Source organism: Nyctereutes procyonoides, unplaced genomic scaffold, assembly GCF_905146905.1.
Source record: "Nyctereutes procyonoides isolate TBG_1078 unplaced genomic scaffold, NYPRO_anot_genome, whole genome shotgun sequence".
Taxonomy (NCBI): Eukaryota; Metazoa; Chordata; class Mammalia; order Carnivora; family Canidae; genus Nyctereutes; species Nyctereutes procyonoides.
Window position 1 is genome coordinate 3,031,260 of NW_026575123.1, and position 27,607 is coordinate 3,058,866.

Sequence of the window (27,607 nt, forward strand, 5' to 3'; positions counted from 1 at the left end):
CTATCTTACTGTGTTTCTCTCCACATTCAAACTTAAGATGTAAATTCATGAGGGCATGAATCCTATTCAGTTTTGCCCACCATCAGATCTCTGGTATTTGGTGTATTGTCTACCACATAGTAAGACTCAATAAAGTACAGAGTGAGTGAATCAATGAATGAATGAATATAAGATACTCAATGTATGTGTGATGGATTGAAAAACTCCAAGTAGAGGGGACAACAATAAAAAACAAACAAAAATATATATGGTCTGCAGAACAGGTTTTCTTACAAATGACAAGAACAGCAGGAGTGGCAAACTAAACTTCACATGAATCTTCCAACAAACATTTCATCTCAATTGAGAATCTGAATTGTGAAAGATCAACTCAGTAGATCCTCAATTTTCAGGGGAACTTAAGGATAAAATTTCATTATTCTTCAACTATTGTCTCTGATGCTTTAAACAAGCAGAAACCTCCCAAGCCTGTTATTATTATCATCATTTCACATATATTTGGTGATTTACCATTTACAAAGCATCTTCCCTTATGCTGTCATATTTAACATTAAATGACCCTAATAACCAAGATTAAAGTCATAGGAACTGACTTTGGCATCTTTGCCAAACTTTCCAATTTATCTGTGGAATAACAGGAATGGCAGGTAGGGCAGGAAAGAAGTCCAAGAAAAGCAAGAAAAGTGGAGGGCAGAGGCACAGAGAGGGAGATCAGAAGATAGAGAATCAAAGGAAGTGGTCACAGGAAGAAGGGTTTAGTCTATACTGAATATATGTGTCCCTGCAAAATTCTTATATTGAAATCCTACCTCCCAAGGTGATGGTATTGAGAGGTGGGGCCTTTGAAAGGTAATTAGGTCCTGAGGGTGGAACCACCATGAATGGGATTAGCATTTCGTAAAAGGGATCCCAGAGACCTCTGTTTTTCCCTCTGTGAGGACACTGAAAGAAGTCATTGGCAGTTTGTAACCTAGAAGACAGTCCTTGTCAGAGCCCAACCATCCTGGCACCCCAGTCCTGGGCTTCCAGCCTCCAGAGCTGTGAGAAATAAATAAATAGTCATTAAGCCACCCAGTCTACAGTCATTTGTTACAGCAGCCCAAACTGACTAAAAGCAGGGAAGAGAGGGTGACATCAAGGGGCTGTAGGAAGTGGAGACACATAATCATGTGCATTAAAAAATGAATGGCAGTCTTTAAAGGTGAAGAGTTTCTGGGAGAGTGAAGACAAAGAGTCTAGAGGGAGCCTGGATCACAAAGGAAGTTTTTAGGTATTTCTGTCATTAAAAGTTATCTTATATGGGTCAATGGGAGTCAGAAGATTTCACTTAAAGGAGAAAATGGAGATGAGGTCATAAGTCACAGAAACTGGAAATTGGTTATTATCATATGTCAGTATCTGGAGTTGGTCTAGCTGCGACATTGAGCATCTCGAATGTATGTTGGGTGGCAAGGGGTGAGGGAGACATGTTACACCAGAATCTGAATAGGCTGGCAAGCTATGAAGAATTCAGTAAATACCCTATTCTTTTCATTGAGCTACATACCCTCCCCTGATGCTTCCAGGAGCTCTGAGCCACCCATGGGAGACTTGAGTAGGCCCCAGAGCTGCCAACAGAGGCCTATCCAGTCCTGGCTAACTTCTAGTACTCTATGTGGGCAGCTGGCAGGGCTAATCCTCCTCACTTGCACAGGGAAGCTCCCACAGGGTCAGCCCAGGGAATAGCACCACCATCTATTCCATTGCCCTTGACAAAAACCTGGAAGTTATTCTTGCTCATTGTCGCAGTTTACTCCCCACATTGAAATGATTCTGTGTTGAAATGTCTCTCAAATCTACCCACTTCTTGCTATCCCCATAACCACTAATGTAGTTTAGGAAGCTCTCACTGAAGCATATTCTAACTTCCTTCCTACCTCCGTCTGGTTACCTTCCTACCTGGCGTTCACACAATCAGATTCTGGTACTCACACAACCACAGCTGATTCACCTGTCTGGTTCTGTGCAAAATGGACCACAGTCCCTTCTCTGATTATAACTCTCCATTAACTCCCTCTCTCCCTCAGGATAAAGTCCAAAGTTCTTAATATTGCCTTCGATACCTTTCATGTTCTGGTGCTGGCCTCATCTCTGGCTTTATCACCGGGCTTCCTACCAGGCTTTTTCTAGCCATGTTGAACTACTTGCAATCCCACATGAGTGTCTTGTTCTTTTTCACCCCTGGACCTGGAAAATGCTTCTCACTCTCCCTGGAAATCCTCATATCCTCCCCTGCCCACCCCTCTGCCCCTCGGTCCAGAGTCTCCTGCTTAATTCCTGCTCTTGAAGTCTGATCTGTGAGGCTTCCTACTTCACAAAGTCTCCCCAGCACTTTCTAGGCTGGGGAAGGGCCCCTGCCTACATACTCCCATAGCAACTTGTGTTTGCCAAAATCAGAGCATATAGTGCTTGTTGATTTAACTTATCCATACCTCCAACTAGATCAGTGGTTGTTTAATCTGCACATAGAATCACCAAGGAACCTTATAAAAAAATGTGAGAGTGCCCATTAAACAAGAGGCTCTTCAGGTGGGGTCTGCACACTGGTGTTCTGTAAATTCCTGCTTGATTCTAGCTGGTGGCCAGAGATGAGCACCACTGAGTAGACTAATTCCTTGAGCTCAGAGAACATGTCAGACTGGTGGTTGCTCCCCAGTGCCCTGCACAGAAAATGATGTGCAGTATTTGTTACCTGAACACATCTCTGATGCCACACAGCAGCTTATTTCTCTGCATGGAGGACAGTAGACATTTGGAAGGACATGTTTATTTTCAGAGCTCTTTAGGTTTCATTACCCCTTCACAGCAAATGCCCAGATGGATAAACTGAGGCTCCCAGAGGCTGTGAGGGGTCCTCGCTTCAATGCCTTCCAGAAAAATGCAGAGCAAAAATGCAAGTGACTCCAGTCAGTTCCCTGGCGGATAATGTGCAGTCGACCAACTTTGCTGCCCCCTGGAACAGAGCTCACCCACTCTACCACCCTGCCTCCTAGTGTTGATGGAGATGCATTTGTAGGAGGGCAGCAGAGAGCAAGAGGAGAATTTTACACCCAGTGACTCTCTTCAGAAAAACAAGATCATGCTAGTTTTTAGGAGAAGGAAGGGACCTGGGGAATTTTATCAGAGAATTCAGGCCCTGATTAATAGGGGGATACAGCCGTGTTTGCCAGCAATGCACTGACTGGATCCCTCCCACCCCAACCAGGGCTTCCAGGGTTAGATGCCTCAGTCTCCTGATTCTCTCTGGCCAGTGGGTGTGGTGGAGCCTGGGCAAGAAGGCGGAGCTTGGGGCTTCCTAGTAAATGGCTTTGGCAACCCACAGTGGAAGCTGGCTGGCTATAGCACTTAGCACCTGCAGGCCTGGAGCGCGTAAGGACCATGAATCCAGTGCCACTCAGCAGTGTTGGTGCTTCCTGTCGTCGTGGCTGCTGGCATTCAGGCTCTTCCAAGGAATCCCCTTAGCAACTGCACTGAAAACCCCTCATCGCAAAAGGGCGACAAGAAATAGAGAAGAACCCAGTGACCGAGGGAAACTACAAGTGAAACCAAATGTCATTTCTCTCACTGTGGTTTGTGGTGTTCAACACTCTTGCTTTGCTGATTGTCTCGGAGGGGTTAATGACCCTTTGCGGACTGTCCTCCACTTAGCACCACCGGACAGGGGCTTTGTTGAAAGTCTCACCTTGACTGGGTGGCCCCAGGCCCAGCCTCACCCCGGGCTGATGCTGCGGTTCCAACGCCTGGGACCTGGGGCATCCACACTCATTTCCTGCCTGCCTGTCCCCACATGCAACGGCTCCTGGAAAAGAGGAACCTGTTGCTTCCCAGAATCCTTTTCGTAGCTGACAACGTTTGGATCCCCATCCTCCGGCAGCAAGGCTGTGACTCTCCGGCCATGCCTGCTTCATTGTCAGCAAAGCCGAGGCCGAGGGGGAAGTGAGCCACCAACCACCAAGGCAATCAGAAAAAGAGATGGTGTGCCTTTAAGATGAAGGTGGTGGGCAACCATCCATCTTCCCTAAACACAGACTTGCCTTGTTCTTCCATTTCTGGCTGAGTGATAAAAACGTTAAATGTCATTTCCTGTATCAGTGGTTAACCACTAGATGCTGGATCAGAGATTTACCAGAAGTGCTGAAGTTAAGGAAAAAAAAAAAAAAACTGCTGTTTTCAATAACCCCTTTTTTGCACCCTGTGGGAACTAGTTAACCTTTGGGAGGTGCAGGGAGGAGAGGGGTGCCATGGGGGCCGCTGGATTTCAGCTGAGCAATAAATTTAGGGTTCAATTTGCCAAAGATTTTCTTATGCTTCATACAGGAAGTGAAGAGAGGCAAAATTTCACCATTCTGCATCCCTCCCCAGTGAGTGTGTGTAAATGCCGGGAAGGCAGGAGAAGACAGACAAAAATCTGACGCCCACCATCGTCTCAGGATACCCACAGTCACTTTGTCTTCTTACCTAACATTTTCATAGAAAACTGTGGCTCTGCCTATTTTGTTTCCCCATCTTCCTGCAGCAGTACGTGGCCTCTCGTGCTGGGGAGCATACCGGGGGCAGCAATGCTCCCAGGAAGCTCCTGCATCTGAGCTGCTGTGGTTGAGGGATGGAGAGCCCAGCCTGACCTTTTGTTCTGTCTTCTTGGATTTCTCCATGCAATCTCTCCATTCGGTTAGGTGCTCAGGAAAGTAGAGTGGGGGAGGCTTGGCTCAGCCCCCCAGAGAGGTGACAGGACCAACTTGCAGCCCAGCCAGAGCTTTGCTCGAAGCCCCTCTGGTCTGCCCTGTGTGTTTTTGCCCTGGGGTGACCTCGATCCCCATCCCTACAACACACAAAACCACCCTGGATCCTCCCTGCTGCCTCCCAGACCCCATGCACCTCTTTCAGGGCAGATAAGACTTAAGAGCTATGCTGTGTTCCAGCAATTGCATTGCCTACCCAAGGCCGCCTAGAATGTTCTATGCACACACCAAGCACTCTTGCACTTCAGGTACATCTAGGATGACGTACAGTCCCGATTTGCCTGGGACTAAAAGGACTCGTAGTCGGCAGGACTTTGGTTATTAAAACTGGGAAAGTCCCTGGCAGACTGGAATAAAGTGGTAACCCAGTTAGAAGCATGTGACAGGTAAATACTCCTTCTGCTTCAAAACTGAAGCTAAAGTTTAGAAAGGATGCAGCCAGGTCACATTGAAGAGGGCTTGTCGCAGTATAAGCATCCCCTTGGGGAGAAAGGAAATCATCACTGCTCTCTTACTTCTCCAGGCATATATCAGAAGCCGTCCTCTCCTAAATCAGCAGTTAGCACTGGAAATCTGAAGCCAAAGAATTAGGAGGGAAAGAATTATGGGAAAAAATATATTCCATCAATTGTCTCGTAGTTCTATGAAGCATGAGATAGGTGGCCACCACCCTGGTGCTGACTATCCAGTTGACGGGCTGCCAGACTGGGGCATGCCCAGGACCTCATGAATGGGCTGCCTCCAGGTGACAACAATCAGCTGGCCTGGTTTGACAGTGACAGTGTAAATCATCCTTTAGTAACAATACAAACGGATTTGGGGAGTGACTCAAGAAGTGAAGAATGCACAAGAATAGATCACAAGATATGGAATTTATCAAACTCTAGCCTTGCTTGTTAAATTTATTTTTTTAAATATCTGTATTGGTACTGACTTTTTTTTTTGCAGTAACTGTTAGTTTTTTAAATCTCTCATAGTGTTAAGTTATAGCAAATACTGCTACAGCAATTTCTAATTTTTAAGACTTGAGTAATGGTGTAGAACACTAATTCATAATCACTCTAATTGTAATCTGAATAAAGTGTAGCATTGTGTAGCCTTTTTCTATAAAATAGACAAATAGAAATGACCCAATTATTCTCCTTTTTAATATGCTTAAAATAAGCTGGTGGATCTATTTCATGTTTTTGATCAAAAACTTTATTTAGAAAAAAAAAAAAACTTTATTTGGGATGGATTCCTCCTCGTGGTCCTGGGTAATAACACCAAAAGCCACCCAGGTGCCCAAAATAGAAAATCTAGAGTGTTGAACAACTTCTCACTCTCCTTCAGTCCTCCTCTCCATTTTTTCAACAAGCCCTGACTTTCCTGCCCCTATGATCTCTCCTCTGTGCTCCCATTACTCCAGCCTGAGCTTAGCTTCCCCAAGGCCCTCAGCTAATGCATCCATCCCCTCTGACCTCACTTCCATCTGCCCCCAGCCTATCAGATAACATCTCACCTTTTTAAAAAGTAAATTCCAGAAACAAGTATTGAGAATGATCAGAAAGCTGTCATCGGTGTCACCTATCTAGATTTCATATGACTTTGGACAACAGTTCCCATGGGTACCTTTTTGAATGAGGTAATCTGGAGATGTCTTGTTGACTGAGAAAATCCCTCCACACCCCACCCCCCACCTCAGGCCCGACATTTCCAGGCAAAGCTGAGCACTTCCTCCCAACGTCCTGGTTCATGTTGCCCTTTGACCCTCATCATATGGCTATGGTTATTGGTTTGCATTTCCATCTTTCCTACTAGCTGTGAATCCCTGGTGTTTTATTTATCTGTTTCCCCAGGGTCGATCCCAGATTTGATAGATAATAGCCATTAAGTAAGCACAGAAAATGAGATGGTATTGAGGTAAGAAGAGGAAATACTGGCTGGGATCTATGATACTCTGATGGGTCTGTAGCCATTTGAACCCATAAAATTCAAAGGTCATTGACTATGGATCAACCTGATTGTCTGTTAAAGAATCAAAAGTCTCTGCCCCAGGGCTGAATCTTAATCAACATTTTTTTTTGTAAACGATCTGGATAAAGATGTAAAAGACACATAAAACAGATTTGCAGAAAAACCAAAACTAGGAGGTATCACTAATATGTAGAATCTTAGAATTAATGTCGCAAAATTATCTTAGCCTACCAGATCAACAGACCAAAGCTAAGAAGATAAAAATTCACACTAATAGATGTAAATGCTATTTTACACCACTCACTCAGACCGAGGGAAATCTGGTTTAGCAGTAGTTCAAATGGAAAAGTTCTAACAATTCTCAGTCTTTGAGCTAAGCAGAGAATCCAGAGACTATCCAATATAGATGATCTCAAGCTTTTTTTCAAATAATAGAACATTTTCATTGACGAGAATTTTACACAGGGGCCAAGTGAAGATATTTTGGGACTGCTTTGTAGAGGAGGCAAAAGGTCTAATGAGTCAGCAACCCCTCCCAGCAATTCACCTCACCTAATAAAGACCCAAAGGCATCTTCCCAAACCCCTGAGGCTCTTCTGAGTATTGTTTGAAAAGATCTGATTCAATCTCTTTGCTTTACCGAGTCTATACAACTAATTAGTGTCAGGAGTCCCTCAATCCTTTAACCAGCTTTATTTTTGTTTGTTTTATTTGGGTTGTTTTGATTTATAGTTTGTATCCCTTCCCACCCCCCCCCACCCAACCCCCCGGCACTGTATTATACCTTTGACATTTGCTCCCTCACTGGGGTGCGGTTGTCTGCGTTGTTCACTGTTGTACCCCCTGGTGCATGGTACACGATGGAAGCTCAATAAATATCGGGAAAATAAATGGAAGAACTGGAAAAGAATACTGTCTTGACTCCCAACCCAGTATTGCTTGGAAATTTCAGTAGTGAGGCTGTCTGAAACAATGCAAGCCAAGCTCACAGTAGCCTGCATTAGAAGAAGATTATTGTCCTAATAGGGATGAAATGGCTCCATTGTACTCTGCATTGTTCAAGCCATATCTCGAATATTATGTTCAGTTCTGGAAACTATGTTAAAGAAAAATAGAAAGGAAAGCAAATGTGGCCAGAGTGGGATATAAATCCTACTTGTGAGGGCTAACTTTATGCCAGGCATATTACACATTTATCTCATTTAATCAACATGATTGTGCTGTAAAATAGTACATTCTTTCTCTATCTAGACACAGAAAATTTAAGTAATTTCTCCAAAGTCACACAGCTAAATGCCCTGAATTCCAACCTCTGGCAAAGCTCATGTTCCTTCTGCAACACCAAGATGCCTCTTAGAAAGGGTCCCCAAGGCAGCAAGCAGAGTGTCAGGGATCATGACAAATAACATGTTCAGCTGGACAAGTCCAGGCCTGTGTGACAGGCTGGGTCAGGGATGAGGAGAACATGACAGAAGGCATCAAAGAGAGAGTACTGAGACTTCACTGTCACTTGTCAGACGACGTGTAGGAGAGATTTCCGGATGGAAAACTGGTCCAAAGAGCTCTAAAACCTGTATGTTTGGGACTGGCTGCTAATCCAGGGGTAGTGACAGTGCCCTGCTCCCATCACACACACACTGGGCACAATCCCTCTGTCTCCATGTCTTACATGCAGTAGATAAAAAGAAAATTCCAAGCTATTTTTTGTTGTTAATCTCCTTGGACAATGGGAACTGAGCAGCAGCTGTGTAGTAAGAGCTGCCCACAAGTTGTAGTTGGAAGCATTTCCACAACTGCTTGGCTTCTATGGTTAAAGAAACAGCCCCAAGTAGAGCGGCTTGTCCTACAGTACCAGGCACCAGGCACGGAACACAGTCAATGACACAGGACAGTGGAGACCGAGGAGCAAGGCTGGGGTCTGAGGCTGGGAGACATAGGGCCACAGGACCCTTCTCACTGCAGGGCCAAAGCCTAATCCAGGGCTCTTCTCCAAGCCTCGGGACTAGATCTCCCCAGACTCGTGTCTACCACATGAAGGCTAAGAAGAGAAGAGGGGACCCTTCCCAGAGGCCAGTCCTTGTCTCCAAACCACTAGAAATTCTGCCCTGAGTGTGAGCTTTTAGAAACATGAAGGGAAATGCAATGCTCTCCTTGCTCAACATTCAATGGATCAAAATATAATCCCGATGACTAAACTAAGAAATGGTTTTCTGTCCCATGTCCAGTGTCACCCTCCTCTCATTCTTCCCTGTCCCCCTGCCTTTCATGAGAGCCCAGGGTTTCAAGCCACAGCCTCCTTGTATTCTGCTTTCCTTGGGCTGAATCCAACCCCAACAGCAAGTGGTAGGAACAGATGGAGAATTCACAAGGAGAACCATCACCGAAGTTGGGGAGGGGGTGGCAAATGTAAATGTGTCACCCAATCTAGAATGGGAGAGCCACAAGCACCTTCCAGAGGCATCTTGTCCAGGGACTAGCAAACTTTTTCCATAAAGGGACAGCGAGTAAATACTTTGAACTTTGCGGGCCACATCACCAGCTCCCTGACTCAGCCATGAAGCAGAGGCAGCCACGGACAATTTGTAAAAGGAATAGACACAGCTGCGTTCTAATAAAGCTTTATTTATGGACTCCGGAGTTCGAATTTCATGTAATTTTCATGTATCGTGAAAATGTTCCATTTTTAAATTTCTTTTTCAATAATTTAAAAACATAAAAGCCACTTCTTAAGTTTCCCAGCTGTGCAAAAACAGGCAGTGAGCCGGATTCAGCCCTTGGGCAGTAGCTTGTCAATCCCTATGCGGGGCAGCATAGGATGAGAATCCACATACTGGGTTCAAGAGCTGTGCTCTCCCCCCCCCCCCCCCCCGCAAAGTGATGTTTCAGCTGCCCCACCATCCTGAGCACCAACTTACCTCTTAACAGCAAGGGCAACAGCCTGATCCAAACCTTGCTGGCGGTCACATCTGGTAAAACTTTTTGGACACGGCCCCCTCTGTGTCTGCCTCATTTCTCCACCCACTCAGGGAATGACTAGGGGCAGGTCAATTGGCTTCTCGGGCCCCTAACGGAAAGTATACAGGAGCTCGATTTGGTCGTCTTTGAGAGAGTGTCCTCTGTCAGCTGTCCTCCCTCCCTGTATCCCAGCCCAGCTCTCAGCCTTTGCCCTCCCGGGACATTTCAGAACTGGTCTGCCCAGGCACCGGACCAGCTGGCACTGCCTGCACCTCACCAGCAACCATCCTTTGGAGCAACCAGTTCTGATGTCACCAAAGGATAATGACTTCTGGGCAGGAAAACTAGGAATGCAAGCAGATGAAGCATCTATTTTCGTGCAGATGAAGTCGTGGGAGGATACGTGATTCATGTGCTGGGTGCTTTCTGAATAGCATGTTTCTATCATTTTCTGGAAGACAGAAAGTTAGCTTCCTTCTGGAATGGTTGGTGAGAATGATGCTTGGGGTTTCCTTTTTCAAAAGGGGGTTTCATTTGGTTTTGGGTGATGTTGGTTGGTTGGTTTCTTAGTTGTGGGGTTTTGTTGTGATTTGTTTTAACCAAGAAGTGGGATGAAGGATCAGGCGAGAAAGGTTTGGGTGGGGAGACAGAGCAGATCCTATTTGCAGTGCTTTCAGGTCTGAACATACAAATAAGGTCAAAGTGGTTCAAAGTCATAGAGTCAGATGCCTGGGGACCTGCCAAACACCAGATGCCTTGGTTAGAAATTAGCGACAGTTTGACATCTTGGTGTTGTATGATTGCCATCTAAAGATAAGTAAGGGAAAGCAAGGAGCCCTGGCATGGAGTTCTGAGCAGGCTCGGAGCCCTGAGCCTGATTCTGTCATATGAACTGTGGTCACTCTGCCCCCAAGGTAGTTGTCTCTAGTCTCACCAAAGTAATGGTGGCCAGAAACCTGGAACAAGAGCCTGGTCACTTCCAGCCCGAGGCAGAGCTCGGCATTGGTCCCCTCTACTACTCTTTCCCAAGGGATCCAACACCCGAAGGGGGTGGATACTTTGAATTAGGGTATTAGGCCTATTGGATCTTTTCAGGAAGCTCTAGGGGCCACTTAGACAGAACTTGAATAGAAGCCAGTCCAAAGAACTCAATGGGTAACAATTTAACAACCAGTTAGCCAGGAAAAAAGGGCCTTGATTTGTAACATTTGCCAGTTCCCTTGGTAAAAATACTCCTACTTTGGCCTATTTCAAGTTGCCAGTGTGATACCCACTGACTCACAGAAGCCCAGAAAACTAACCTGTTAGAATGAGCCAAATCCAGTACACCACTGTCCTAAGCCCTTTGGAAGTCAGAGAGGGAGCAGAAATCAGAACAGTCAGCCCAGATATCAAAATGAGCTGTGAATCTCTCCCAATTTCCTGTGCATGTCCCTGTCTCAGCCCATCACCTTCAAGGAACCTCTTATTAAAGGAGCTTGGGGGCAGCCCGCCCACAACCCTGAATAGAGGTGCCCTGCCTTCAGAGCACACTAAGGGAGAGATGGTGGCTGATGTCAAAGAATCTGCCTCCTTAACACAGAGGGCTGCTCTGTCCACCTGGCCAGGCCTAGCTGGCACGAAGGATGGAACCATGCTGACCCCTCCCCGTACCCTGCTCCCAGCCTCCCTCCCTCCCTGCATGTCCCCCCCCCCCCCCCGCTTCCCGACTACACTTCTTCTGGCTCAAGGGAGGAAAACTTCACCTCCTCCGACTCCTCAGAGCTCCCTACCATCCACACAAACTCACTTGTTAGAAGAATATCTAAGGATTTGTGGATGAACGAAGGCCCCTTCCCTTGGGCAGTTTCAGCTTAGCAGGTATTCTGGGAATAAGGCCAATAACTCACTTATGAAAGACTCCATTCTGTGTTCTGCTCTCCTCACCCATTGCCTGACACACACAAAGAACCTCTTACTGCCCGCCTTCTGTCCCTTGCTTTCAGAACCTACTCACCTGTTCCCCTGTTCAAAGACTCACCCACAGTCCTCCGGGCTCCCTCCACTCCCCTCCCTGGGAGACAGGAGCCTGGGCTCCATTCCTACCTCTGTCACTAATTGTTTTAACACTCCCTTAGCCTATTTTGGCTACAGTTTCCTCATTTGTTACATTAATATGGTTCAACTTTAAAATAATAAAGTTCCATACAAATTTTATAGAAAAATGTGTGTGGAGCTTTAAAAATGACCACGTCCCTTTCACTTAATCATCACAGAAAACATTAGCAGTAACATTAACACAATATTTTTAATAAGTGACCTAAGTAGTAATATTAGATAATATCAGAAAACTAAGGCCTGAGAAAGGTTGGGAGACAGATCCAAGGTTACATGGAGAGGAGAGAATATGACCAGACTTGAGCCCATTCCTCTGATGTCCAACACCACACAGACCTCTGAAATCGAAGGACCACAGTTAGGGTCCCACTCAGAGCCCCATAACTCTTCCTCTGGGTATAACACAGTTCCATGGTCAACATTCATCTCCCTTCAGCTCACCAGTTTAACCCATCAGTTTGACTCCCAACCCAAGCTAGGTGACTAAGGGGAATACATACAACATAAGAGAGAAAACTAGGGTCCGTCCTATGCAAAATTGGTGAGTGGAAACAGTTTTCCTTTGTGAGTCTTCCACCTTTTGTCCACAATTCCATGTCTATTCTTTTGGAATCTAACACCTTCATTGTCTTAGTATGATCCTGGCTCCTCCAAAGAAAATGTTCCAATCAAAAAGCTGTATAGTATATTCCCTTCCCACCTCCTACAATAAAACAAGTGCTGACACCCACCACTCCACAAAAGGGTAAAGAAAGAAGGACACCTCTTGCTTGACATATATATATTTCCTTCATTACTTTACCCATGGTTCTCACTCTTATGCTGCCCTCTCTACCTCAGGGTAGGCTTTTCCCTCTGCCCTGGGTCCTTTATTTTTATAATCATTCTTTATCATTGTCTTTTGTGTGTTCTGGATGCCAGTAATCCCCACCCCACTACCCACCAAGGCTAGACAAAGAACAAAAAGAAGTATAAATTACTACCATTTACCTAGCACTGTGTAATACCAATGCCCTTCCAAAGCCCTCATTGAAATGAGAACAATTCAGTGAAGTAGGTATTATTATACTCATTTTTTTACAGATGAGGACACTAAAGCTCAAAGACTTTATAGTGGGTTCAGTTATTAAGAATAGGAATCGGTGTCCACCAGACTCCAAGGACAGTGGAATGATCAGGGCCCTCCCCAAGAAATTATCTGATAAGAGTCTTAAAGAATATTTGCTTTTTAATAGCTGTGTCTTAAAACCAGAGCCTAACAACCCAGCCTACAGTGCACTAAAGGACTGTAACCAACATTTGTTGATGCAATCATAAAAAGGTACCAGTGGGTTTGAAACCTGGGAGTCTTTTACTACTCCTATTAGACAGTTGCCAGTTCTGCTGACCATAAAATCAACCATAAATGCAGACAAAGAAGTCCCAATTCCGTAAGTCTGGGGACTTCTTCATTTTTTTGAAGCCCTCAAACTTAGAGAAATTCTAAATCAGGTGTGGGGACATAGTTTCAGCTTTCATCCAAATAACATAGGGAACTAGACAGAGTAAAAGGTTCCCCCATACTGCCCAGACTCTGGGCATAGCAACCATGCAATGCCTTCTAAAGTCTGTGGTCTGAGACCTGTGGTAGAGAACCTGATTTTCAATTTTCAACCCAAAATATAGATTTGCAGATCTCTTTAGAAATAAGTAGTAAGGAGTATGAAGTAAGTTCAGACCACCAGAGAAATCCGGTCTATTTTAGAGACTTTATCAATAAAATGGGGTCAAGATAGTTTAGGAACTTTCTGGTGATTCCAGGTCAGATCAAACCTAAAGACCTTATTCATAAATACATTATGATTTGGTTAATGAGATTTGGTGAAGTATTAGCCATCTTGGTAGAGCAGTAACAGCTGACCTTCATGGGATTTAGACTGGGGAAATATGAAATTGAACTGTTGTCAGAAAGCTTGAGATATTTTCTTATGCTTTTAATATAGGATAAAGACCTATAAAAGATGAAGCCTAAGAAATCATTTGAGAGTAATATGAAGTGAAACATTCAGATGTTGAGAATAAAACCATAACCAACTGATGTGTAAATTTCGTTGGTGAGAGAATAGGCAGACTGCCCAGGAACAAGTCATAAAAACATGGAAGCTGGACCAACCAGGTTGGCTTCAAAGGTGCAAAATGAAAGGTCTGATGGGAACATCTGCTCAAATGGATTAAGGAAGCTACCTGGGACTCGGGGTTATTAGAACATCAGAGAGAAATGAGAGAAATAAAAGTTGATTTCAGCTGGTGGTGACAACAAAGTAAAAGGAAATCAATGAAAGAAGCCAGGGCATGGTGATCAGCGTGCTGAGGAGACACTTAGGAGAAGGTAGCTTCTAATAACCAGAAAAGGTACCTACATGGATAAGTCTGACTCCATGGGGTAAGGTCTGTGAAGTGCATGAGAGGGACTAGAAGAAGGAGGAAAGTGATAGTGAGGTTTGACTAAATCATTGCACATGATCCCAAGTCCTGGAGGGATGGGCAGGAAGAAAAGGAAACAAAGAAAAAGAAATCTAAAAGAAGTTTTCAAAGACTAATTAAATTCACAAAAATGAGATAAACAATAATTAAAAGCAAAAGCATGAAATTACCACTAAAAAGAAGGCAAGACCTACCACTTAAAGGACTCTAGGGAAATATAAACTAAACATCAGTTTGTGCAAGAAGTAGTCTGGATATTACCTGTTTGGAGCAGATCATTCTCCAGAAACATGGAGAAGACCTGGATCTATGGGTTTCCTTACCAGATAATTTTAAAAGAGTAAGATTTTTTTTAAAGATTTTATTTATTTATTCATGAGAGACACAGAGACAGAAAGGCAGAGACATAGGCAGAGGGAGAAGCAGGCTCCAGGCAGGAAGCCTGATGTGGGACTCGATCCCGGGATTCTGAGATCATGTCCTAAGCCAAAGGCAAAGGCTCAACTGCTGAGCCAGCCAGGCATCCCTAAAAGAGTAAGATTTTTACTTAGAGTTTATAATAGGAATTTTCCAAAGACTTCTGGAATCTGGATCTGATGATACATAATGATATTTATGAGCTGAAGAAATAAAACTGTCCACTTCATGGATATGCATATCTCCCCTCCAAATAAATCCTTATTACCCCCAAAAGAAATCTGAAAAGGAAAAGTCATATATAAAAATAACCCCCTGCCAAAACGCCACAAGACCAGTATGGGTCAGGAGAGAAAAGGAATATTTCCACTGATTCTTGAGACAAAAAAAAAAAAAAAAGAATGATTTAAAGTTAAGTGCCCCAACAAATAACCCAGGTTGTAAGAACATAGGATTACAAAATGTTTATTTAAACACAGATGCCAACAGTTGACTACATAGTTACCAAAATGGAAAGGAGCCAGGGGAGTTGACATTATTTATGTACAAAAAGAATAGAGGTTGTGACATGTCACATAAACGAAGCTCCCATTTTTATTGATGAAGCCAAAATTCACTTCTCAAAAACTAAAAGTTTGGCAGGGATATAAAGAAGGGGGTAAATTCCTGATGGGACAAGAAGAGATTAAAAAGTAAAAGAGGAGAGAGATCAAGGGGAGAGCAGGAATCTGATCTTCCCAGGATGGCAGTGGTGGGCATGTTAGAAAATGATATGAGGAAGTGGCCCTGAAATCAAAGGTTTTAAAGAGAAAACCAGAATCCCTCAAGTAGAAACAATCAATAAAGGGACAAGTATGAAGAAATCGGAATTAAAATGATGGAATTTAAAGTACCACAGAAAGGCTTCCAGAAGAGCTTGCACAGAGAAGGAAACAAGGGGGAAAGAGAAAGAGCAAGAATAAGGAAATTTCATACAAAATTCTAGAGTGTGCTGGAAATGTAAGGAAAAATGAAATGGTAAAATGGAGTAGATAGATTTTAGTGGCATGATCGAAATGGATAATAAAAGGGATCTTTATGGAAGTGTTTCCAGGAGAAGAAAAGAGGCAGTAAGCTAATCCCAATGTGCCAAGAAGAGTAAAGAAAGTCATGAATCATCAGCTAATGACCCATATCCATAGAGAAGCACATTCAGGCTGCGTGTGGAGAAGCAGCAGGGTTTGGGGGCCCCCTCTGACACCCACGGACTTCCACTCGCCACATAGCCTTCCTTGACTACCTGTTTTCAATGCCACGTAGGGGAAAAGAATAGAAAGATGAACAAAATAAAACTCATTTCTTCTTTGGTTCAGTCAAGATGTCTACATGAAAGTACAGGCTTGGGACTGAGGAAATATAAAAACAAGTAAGAAACATGGCGAGATATTCTGACGTAAATAGAAGCACCAAAGGAGGGTGAATACTAAAAATGTGGAACTTGCCAGATAAGGTAGAGCAAGGTTCAAAGACACAAAAATAAGAAGTGATGTGAAATATGATAGAACTGAAGATCAGAGCACAAGAGATTGCTGTATCTTCGCTTGGAAGAGGGACAAGATGGAAAAGGGAAATGGGAAGTAAAAAGAAGAAATGATGTTGAGAATGCAGCTCTAGAACCCGGACATGAGCTCCAACCTGAGCACCACCCCTTAATTACTCAGCTGGTTCTGGCATGATCTTGAGCAAGACACTTCTGCACTCCGAGCCTGAGGTCCCCCTACTATAAAATAGACTAGTAATACCAACCCAACTACAGAGTAACTTGCGGCATCCTAATGACAGAGTAAGGGCTATCAGACTTACCCTACCACCATTAACAACACTAAAACTAAACTGTTTTTAGGTACCCAACTACAGATGGTACAGGGATGGGAACCTTGTGAGAAGAAAAACAAAAGAGGTGAAATCCGCATTCTCTCTGGCCTTCTGCCTGGGGGCTTTCCAAACCACAATGCAGGGAGGTAGGTAGCCAAGGTGGGAGAAGAAAAGATCAAACATGTGGGTTGCCCAAGGGGCTGAAGTCAGCAGGGCAGAGTACTAGACAGGAGAGAGACACGCAGAGAAGAAACCCAGAAACCCACGCAGGGACTACCTGAGTCTTTGGCTGCAAACAGAGCTGCATGCATGCAGAGTGAAACATCAAGGACCAGGGAAAAACAAATGCTGGGGAGCTGTGTCTTGATAGAGATCCCAGAGGTCACACAGTGGGGGAGACACTGATATTCTGAGCGGCCGTAGCAGCAAGAACATGATGACTACTCTGGACTTTCAACTGGGATCCAGGAGAGGCCACATCTCAGTTGCAGGGCCACCTCGTTTGCAGGGCCACCTGGTCTGCAGGGCAGACCCATTGTAACAAGCCAAAGGCTGACACTCATCAGCATCAAGTTGACCCTCCAGTAGCCAGCTGCCTGCCAAAACAAATCCAACGCTCCTGAAAGGAAGACAATAACATCTTTAAGTTTTGGCATGTAATAAAGAAGGATGACATGTCACAAGAAGGAAACAAAGCAGTCAAAAGAAAGTGTCCCAGAGGTGATACAGATGGAATTAGCAGACAAGGACTTTAAAATGACAAAAAGGAACATGTTCAAGAATTTAAAGGAAAGAACAGACATAAGGAATGAGTGATGGATAATCTTATCAGAGAAACTATGAAATAGAACAAAATGGAAATGGAAACTGTAGAACTTAATAATGTACAGTAGCTGAAATAATGCACAATGGGCTTAACAGCAGATTGGACACTGCACAAGAAAAGATCAGTAAACTTGAAGACAGAATATTAGTGACCAAACTGAAGCACACAGAGAAAAAGAACTGAAAAAAAAAAAAAAAAAAAGAAGAACAGAGCTTCAGTTACACATGAGACAATACTAACCCACTAACATATGCATAACTGAGGTCTCTGATAGAAAGCAAAGAGAAATGAGGGAAGAAGAAATATTTCAAAAAAAAGTAATGACTTCCAAATACGATGAAAAATACCAACCCACTGATCCAATAAAAAATGTTAAAGGGAGGGGCACCTGGGTGGCTCTGTTGGTTAAGCATCCAACTTTCAATTTTGGCTCAGGTCGTGATCTCAGGATTGTGAGATCAAGCCCTGGGTCAGGCTCTGTGCTGGGTGTGGAGCTTGCTTAAGATTCTCTCTCCCTCTTTCCCTTGCTCTTTACCCACACCCCACTCATGATCTGTCTCTCTCTCTCTAATTAAAAAAGACATGTTAAAGGAAGTTTTTCAGGCCAAAGGGAAATGAAACCAGATAGAAACCTAGATCTACAAATACAGAAAGAAGAGTGCCAAAATTGGTAACTATATGAGGCAGAAACATAACACTCTTTAAAAAATTTTTTTTTAAATTTATTCACAAGAGACACACAGAGAGAGAGGCAGAGACAGGCACAGGGAGAAGCAGGCTCCCTCTGGGGAGCCTGACACAGGATTCAATCCCAGGACCCTGGGATCATGCCCTGAGCCAAAGGTAGACACTCAACCACTGAGCCACCCAGGCATCCCAACAACACTCTTTTTCATTTTTTGATTTCTTTAAAATACATTGGCTGTTTAAAGCAAAAATAATGACAATTTGTTCCTGGGTCTCTAATACATGCTGAAGTAAAGGTATAGTAACATTATCACAGAGGACAGGAGAGAGGTAAATGGAAGCATATTGTTACAAGATCTTTATATTTCACATGAAGTCTTATATTAATTCAAGTCAGACTGTGATACGGTAAAGATGCATATTTTCACTAACCACTAGATAAAACAAAAAGTTGTGTTTTTGTTAAATTTTTTTATTGGAGTTCAATTTGCCAACATATAGCATAACACCCAGTGCTCATCCAGCCAAGTGCCCCCCTCAGTGCCCATCACCCAGTCACCCCAACCCCCCGCCCACCTCCCCTTCTACTACCCTTTGTTCATTTCCCAGAGTTAGGTGTCTCTCATAAAACAAAGAGTTGTAACTAAAAGATCAATAGAGGAGGGGGCACCTGGTTGGCTCAGTCAGTTAAGCATCGACTCTAGATTTTGGCTTAGGTCATGATCTCAGGGTGTGAGATCAAGCCCTACATCAGGGTCTCTGAATGAGCCTGGAGCCTGCTTAAGAGTCTCTGTCCCTCTGCCCCTCCCCACTTGTGCTTGCTCTCTTTAATAATAAAAAAATAGAAAAATAAAAATAATTTTAAAAAATAATACTTTAAAAAAACAAAAGGCCAATACAGGAGATAAAATAGAATATTAACAAATACTTCATTAATCCAGTAGGAGACAGGAGAGGGGAAGGAAGGAAAATGTATGTACATGGCCAAAATGTATTTACATGGCCAAAATCAAGAACAAATAGCACGATGGTAGAATTAGACCCAACCTAACTTACAGATCTGTTGCGTACATAAAATAAAATAATAAAAGTGGAACTCTGTTATAAAGCTGCCCTTATAAGAAAGAGGAGGTTTTGGCAGTGGGCTTCAGGACGGAGGGGGAGAAGTGGGAAAGTGAACGTGGGGGATATGAAACCTTGGAGAACAGGTTCACAGTGGTCATGCTGCTGCCAACACCGATCTGTCTGGGCACACGCAGCCATGGACCACTCTCAGCAGTAAAGCAGGGAGCCCAGCCAACAGGTACCATTTCCATGGCTTCATGGAGACAACCCCATGAACTTGGCTTGGGATCTACCCCCGTGGGAGGGGAAGCTGAGCAGTTTACAGTGTTGTTCAAGACACATGGAAGGCAGGAGACAAGCTTCTGACCTGTCTGCCACGTGAACCCTTGGAGGGAAGAAGGCTCTGCTGAAAAATACAAAGGGAGACTGCCCCCTGCGTGGATGGGGTAGAATGGCAGGAGAGAACAAAGATGGCAGAGCAAGAAGGCGAATCATAATCAAACCCATGACACAAAAAGCAGGTAACTGTAAAATTGGAACTTGAAAAGGCTTTTAACAGGCCAAAGACTGACTAGAACAGGGCCCTCACACAGTGTGTGAACAAAGCACCGGTTGTTGAACACAGTAAAGTCCCCCTGAATGACAACAGCGGCGTCTCACCTAAATGTGTCATCGCGGACATCTATCTCTGTCAGATGACAGAGATGTGGCTGAGGGTCACACGGTTCAGCTCGGATCTCATCTACTGAACACCTTTTGACACCAGGCCCTGTGTCAAGTGGCTGTGGGTACAAAAATCCCTAAGACCATGTCCGTGCCTACAAGAAACACCCAGTTCTGGTGGAGGAAAGAGGTGTAGAAGCCAATCAAAAAGCAGTATGGCTGGGGCACCTGGGTGGCTCGGTCACTTAAGCGTCTGGCTTCAGCTCAGGTCATGATCCCAGGGTCCTGGGATCGAGCCCCACGTCGGGCTCTCTGCTCAGTGGGAAGCCTGCTTCTCTCTCTGCCTGCTGCTTTACCTGCTTGTGCTTCTCTCTCTCTCTCTCTCTCTGTCAACAAATAATAAAATATTTTTTTTAAAAGAGAAAGAAAGCAGTGTGGCTTTGGCCCTTGCATCCCTCTGCCCACTTACCTTGCTGTGTGGCTGTGGACAACACTTAACCTCAGTTCTCTCATCCCTGCAATGAGGACAGCAATAGCTAGCTGGCAAGATTGTTGTGAAAACTGTCGGTCACATCCACGGTTTTAAAAGCACCTAGCACGTGCACTGCCTGACTTACAGTACTAATTCAGCAACTCTCAACTTTAGAGCAGAGCACACGCCAGGATCTGGTGCCAAGTGCAGGTGTTTCTAAACAGACCCTGCCTCCCTCCTCCTCAATATTCTGATTCCCCAGGAGAATGTCCACCCCCCCCCCATTCTAAAGCTGTGTGAATTGTGCGTAGGCAGGATAAAGTTGGAGATCATCCTGTAAACATCAGGTTCAATTAAACCCTATGGAGAACCTACTGTGTGCCAGGTTCATAACAAACTATGATAGAGCTATGTATAAAATGCTAAGAGAGTACAAAGAGAAGGCATTCAGCCTGGGCATCAGGGAAGACCCCTAGGCCACAGCTGTTAGCCAGGCAAACAAGGATGGGAGGGGCATCTGGGGGAGCAGAAACCCTCTGACTGGCAATAGCACAATGTGCGCAGGAAACTACAAGCCACACAGTAAACTGTAGGCAAACTACATGTCTGGAGAGGTAGACAAGGGCAAGGTCACATAAGACATGCTAAGAAACTCACTCAGTCCGCTGGATGGTAAATGCCTTGGAGGGTGTGAAACGGAGGCCCAGCTTCCCTCTGCTCTGCGAGGCCTCCTGAAAGTGGCTCCCAAGCTGAATCAAATGAGCACAAAATTACCCTGAGAGCCCAATTTCAGGGGCAATCCCTCAAGGGCAGGGTCATGGCTCACCCGGCTTTGCCACCGAGGCACCCACCAGAATTTCACACGCAGAAGGCACTCAGTTTGCTGAACAGAACCGAAATTAATAAACTTCCTTATCCAGACCTTTTGTATGTCAAACCTCATCTCCAACCAAGGGATTCATTCAATCAGTGTTCTAACCCCCTGTGGGATACCCCATCAAGTGAGGAGAAAAGATATAAAAGCAAATAATTACAATGCAGTGAAATAAAAGTTGTGATTCCAGTGTGTGCAAAGTGCTTCAGGAGATTGGAAAAGAAGCTATTAACTGTCAGGGGAAGCCAAAAGAGTCTCTACCACGAAAGAAATATTTGAACTGGGTTTTGAAGGAAGCATAGGAGTTCAATAGTCAGAGCTGTGCAAGAGTATTCCAGCCTGAATGTGGGCAGGGGTAGGGAGGTGTGAGAAAGAGCTGGAAGCTTCCAGGACCGATGATTAGTACTTCCACTCACTGGGGATTAGATAAAAATACAATGAGAGGAGAACCTGAAACAGGGGCTTTCAATCCCGGCTGCACATCAGAAATACCTAGGGTGGCTCAACAGTCTAGCACCAGACTTCAGCCCAGGCCGTGATCCTGGAGTCCTGTGATCGAGCCTCACCTCGAGCTCCCTGCATGGAGCCTGCTTCTCCCTTGGCCTGTGTCTCCGCCTCTCTCTTTCTCTCTGTGTCTCTCATGAATAAATAAATAAATAAAAATTTTAAAAAAAGAAAAGAAAAGAAAAGAAGAAAGAAAAGAAAAGAAAAGAAAAAAGAAAAGACCTACGGAGCTTTCATATGGTCCAATGCCCAAAGCACCCTCCAAACCGATTCAAGCAAGATCGCTGGGACTGGAGGCCAGTCATCAGGAATTTTTTTAAAGTTCCCAAAGGGAATCCAATGTACTGCCAAGTTTCAGAACCACTAGTCTAGAAAGAAAAGATAAAGATTTACAGCATCCCAAGAGGTCAGGCCCCCTTGGGGCCTCTGCAGTCTGGCACACATTCCTCCTTGCCCTCGCCCTCACCCCCGCACTGCCAAGGAGGGGAAACAAAACAGCCAAATAACAGCCACAGACTTCTTACTGCTTCTCCTTTCCCCCTACCAGCTCGGTGCCCTGAAACAGCAGCTCTAGAAGTTTTGTCTCTGATCCAGTAGCATCTGCCTCACAGGGGAACTTGGTAAAAATGCAATTTTTTTTTACTGCACCCCAGACCTAGTAAACCAGCCTTGACAAGCCCCCTCTGTGATTCTGATACACACTAAGGTATGAGAAGCACTGTTCTGGAACACTGATTCCTCCAAAGCAGCAGCCAAGCAGCGTTTGGGTGTGACTCTGCAGGGGGGTAGGGACAGTGCAGGGTGCTGCAGGTGTAAAACCTGGGGGAGTCATTGCTAAATCAGCAGAGATCCCAGGAGCTGGTGGCCTGGGTGCCATCATATTGGTCTGGAATCCAAGGTGCCAGAGGCAGATAACCCAGGTTGTTTTTTGTGGTCCCAGGAAAAGCTTTAGGGTAGGAGGCTCCAGGTTTTTATTTTCTCCTTTAACACAAAGCTATCCTTTGAAAGTAAACTTTCAAGATATTTTAAATCAGGACCAGCAGGTAAATCCATGATGTCAATGGGCATGGATATACTATTCCTGGTTTTTCCTTTGGAGGAAAGGGGGAGGTTAAGGTACCGGAGGGTCTTAGGCTGTGGGGAGGGATGGGAAGGAAGAAAGGGGCACTGCGGGTTCAATGCTCTGTCCATCCCCTCCTCCCAGAACCCAACCGACTGAGAATTCACAATTCTTGGGAGGAAAATAAAATAAAGGAAGCAACAGAAGGAAATGAGTTCCCTGTATAGAAATGGAAATTGCCTTTCTCCTAAGGTCAGATGGCCAGACGTACAGCAATGAGCGGCTGGGGCCCCAATCCTGGAGTGAGGGCCCTCCCAGAGTAACTGGGGCTCCCTGCTGCTGGAGCCAGTCACTCCCTGAGGCCCTGCCCCTGGAGGAGTCAGCAGCTCCTTAGGACTCGTGACCCCGAAGAAGAACACGAGTGGATTCTCTGCCACGCAATTCTAGAGAGCAAGGGCTTTGAGGCTCTGAACCACCTCCTTTCCACTGTTGCAAGCTCAAGTACGGGACCTACTCATATTTTCTGTTTTTTTTTTTGTTTTGTTTTGTTTTGTTTTTTTCCTGCTTCAGTAAATCAGGATAAATTCCCCAGATTGAGAAAACCTGCTGGATTTATCGAGCGTGTGTGTAGCGCCACCTCGTGATCACCCAAGCAGCTTTCTTCCTGCTTCTCTTGTTTCAGGGAAGGCTCCAGTTTCCAGACAGATGCGTGCTCAGTGCTCGTGCCTGGTCTTTCTCATGGGAGTTTCATCCACTTTGATTTGCCTTGGCCAAAAACTCCCTGCTTTTACACAGGCACGAAAGCAATATAGGCAAGCAACAGAATTTTCTCTTTCTCTTAAGTAACCAAGCATTTGAAATCTTCTAAGGTACAAATCTCTCCAATTGACAAAAGGAAACATGAGAGAAATTTCTGGCTGTGCCTGTAAAGCATGACACATTGTCAGGAATACTTTCATCCTTCCCATGATTTTGGGGGTCGGTGCATATGGGAGGACTGAACATCTTGGGTTTCAAGTTTCCAAAGCAGGGATTTTTTTTTATTGAGGTATAATTTACATTTTAATATAGGAGTTCTAAATACAGAATATAATTTACGATGTAACCTCATGTTAGTTTCAGATGTACAACATAGTGATTTGATATTTGTATATAATGGAAAAATGATCACTGCAGTAAGTCTGATTGACATCTGTCACCGTACATAGGGCAGTGGGAAGGTGAGATGGTCTGGAGAGCTTCTGTCCGTAGTGGAACATGCTGTCAGCGAGACACCAGGAGAAATCAGTTCTACCCTTGGCACTACTGCTGCTAACCCCCTGTGGCAACTCAAGCAAGTTACTTAATCTTGGTGGAACTTACTGCCCAAGAATTGTTGCCCTCTTCGCTATTTTCCCCATAAATTCCATGAATTTTCAAGATATTGCCTTTCAAAAGGCATTTCTAAAAATATAACCAATAGCTTTTCTATCTTTAGTAGTTGGCTGTAGAAATGCCCACTGGAGTTTCTGGTCATCATAAAGCAACCAGTGTTACCACCATGAGTTTATGTCCTAGGCAAAAGCAAAAACACTTGAGAGCTTTTCCTGATACCCAGGACAGGTATGATTTCTGGGGTGCTTTTAGAATATTGAAGATAACTCATAGACCCTAGTTACAACTTTCCCAGGGCTGGCTAATCCCAATTTGGGAACCAACAGACTGGATAATCCTCACAACCTGGGTAACTCAGATTCTTAACCAACTCAGACAAGGGAAGAATGGAAGGCTGTGGTGTGTGGATACAGGCACAATCTCAATTTAAGATACATCATTAATGGGAATCAACATTTAAGAAATGCCAGCTCGGGCACTGGGTGGCTCAGTGGTTGAGCATCTGCCTTTGGCTCAGGTCATGATCCCTGGGTCCTGGAATCGAGTGCCGCATCAGGCTCCCAGCAGGGAGCCTACTTCTCCCTCTGCCTCTCTCTGTGCCTCTCATGAATAAATGAATAAAATCTTTTTTAAAAAATGCCAGCTCTATGCCAGGAGTTCTAAATACAGAATCCCCCTTAGTCCCCACAATCACCTCTAAGGTAGCCATGCAGGTGAGGAAGCAGGCACAGAGAAGTTAAGGAAATTGCCTGCACCACACAACTGGGATCAGAACCAGGTCTGTAAAATTTCATAGCGCATATTCTTTCAAAATAGGCAAACTTTAAAACAAAACATGGCAATTTCCAGGTATTAACCAACAGTGCAAATTTAAACCACTCTATTAAATGGATACCAGAGGGATCCCTGGGTGGCGCAGCGGTTTGGCGCCTGCCTTTGGCCCAGGGCGCGATCCTGGAGACCCGGGATCGAGTCCCACATCGGGCTCCCGGTGCATGGAGCCTGCTTCTCCCTCTGCCTGTGTCTCTGCCTCTCTCTCTCTCTCTCTCTCTCTCTCTCTGTGACTATCATAAATAAATAAATTAAAAAAATTTAAAAAAAAAAAAAAATAAATAAATGGATACCAGAGATACTACATTTCCACAAGTTCTCGTCCTCTAAAAATAGAACATTTTTGGTTTAATGCTTCCTGACAAGCCTTTTGAATATCTATGCAATGTTAATTCTTTTTACTACACATTCTTTTATTGTAGTAAAGTCGATTTCTTGACCTCTGCTCCATTTATCTGAAAGCAAACTGTGAAGTACTTCCATTCTATATCCTGGTGATTTTTAGTGACTTGGGCTAATATGTTATTTCAAGATATGAAAGCTTAGGTTCTGGGATATTTTCTTCTTTTGTTCCATTGATAATATTTTCCCACCCGTTATCTCTGTTTTCTCTTTCCAAAACTTGTAACAATTGGATATTGGACCACTTGAACAAATATTCTAGTTTTTTTCTTTTGTTTAATTTTGTTTTTAGAGAGGGGAAAGAAAGGGGGGAGAAGGAGAGAGAGAGAATCTCAAGCAGGCTCCATGCTGGGAGCATAGGGCTCCACATCACAACCCTCAGATCATGATCTAAACCAAAACCAAGAGTCAGACACTTAACCAACTGAGCCACTCAGGCACCCCAGATATTCTTTTTTTTTTTTTTTTTTTTTTTTTTTTACTTTTCTCTCATTTTAGGGAATATGGTTCAGCCAAGAGTACAAGAATATCCAATTAAACAGCTTAACACATTAGGGATTTTTTTTTCTCACATAGGAAGTCAAGAGGTGGTTAGACTGGCATTATTTCAGAGGCTTATGAATGTCAGGGCAAATATCTCTGGGCCTCTTGGCCTCTCACCTATGGCCGCAAGATAAATGCTACAGCTCCAGCCATCACATCCACATTCAATGCAGGAATGAAGAGGAAGGGGGAGGAAGCAGAAAGGGTGGCATTTGTATCAAGATAACAAAGCCTTTCTAGAAATCCCCTGCAGACTTCAACTTATGGTTCATTGTCCAGAAGTGTGTCAAAGGCAAATCTAACTACAAGAAAGTTTAGGAATGGAAGAGAGACAAGAGAAAAGTAGGTTGTAAAAGAGGAATGAATGTAAAAGAGGGTCAGGATAAATGTCCTATTTCCCATTTTTTTAAACTACTTGATGCAAGAACTCCTCAATTTCATTTTCCAAACTCTGTTGAATTTTTCATTTCTATTCTAATCATTTTAATTTCTTTTTTATTTTTTTTAATTTTTATTTATTTATTTATTTATGATAGTCACAGAGAGAGAGAGAGGCAGAGACACAGGCAGAGGGAGAAGCAGGCTCCATGCATCGGGAGCCTGATGTGGGATTCGATCCCGGGTCTCCAGGATCGCGCCCTGGGCCAAAGGCAGGCGCCAAACCGCTGCGCCACCCAGGGATCCCTTAATTTCTTTTTTAAAAGATTTTCTTTTTAAGTACTCTCTACATCCAACCTGGGGCTTGAACTCACAACTCCTAGATCAAGAGTCATATGCTACACTGACTGAGCCAGGCAAGCACCTCTAGTCATTTTAATTTCTAAGAGCTCTTTCTTGTTTTCTGATATTTCCCTGCTTTTGTTTGTTTCAATGACATCCATTCTTGTTTCATGGCTGCAATGTCTTCTCATCTCTCTAAAGATACTTACTTATAATTTTTCTTTAAATTTTTTGCCCTTTCCTTTCAACATTTCCTTTTTCTTCTAATTGATAGTTTTCACACACACACACACACACACACACACACACACACACACTTTGTTCTCTGTCATTTATTTTAGTGGTGTCTGTCAAGAATCTAATGATAGTTGGCTTAAAAATGAGACACCAAGAAGTTGTTTGGAAAGGCTGTGTGGTTGGATCAGATTTGTCACCTGGTGCCTGGGAGACTGATCAGTCATTCTGTTATTAGAAGATACACACCTCCCTCCCAATTTTAATTTTTTGTGAGTATTTTCTCTGGAACCATTGACTTTTTCCATGCACTTTTCACTCTGATCTCCAACATGATGGGGTTGGTGAACTGGGTCTCTGTGATAAGCCTGGCACCATAGTGGGAGCAGGGAGGATGATGGGGATGCACCAGTTAGCATGGTCCAGAGCCACAGACTCTGGTCAGTTTCTTCAAGAAGGAACTCTCTGTTCTACAGGGATTAGAGAGAGGCTGTCCCACAGTAGTGTGGGTCAGAGGCATAATAAATCCTTAGGGAAACTTTCAAACCATCTCTCTCTATTTGGCTCCATGACTCACCCTTGCTCCTTTCTCTCAGCTGGTATCTCCAATTCCAGAGCCCTTCAAAGAGCTCTAGTGAACAAATATCATGCTGCTCATCAATCTTCCTTTCCCACAGCACTTGGGTTTTAGCCTCTCTATCTGCTAAGTCAATTACTATCCTTCAAAACACTTTCCATCTCCCAGGTGTGACCACATCTCTTCTCTATTCCTGTCTCCCCTTAGATTCACTTTGTCTTTATGGGTTTGTGCCATTTTATTTTTTTCACTGTA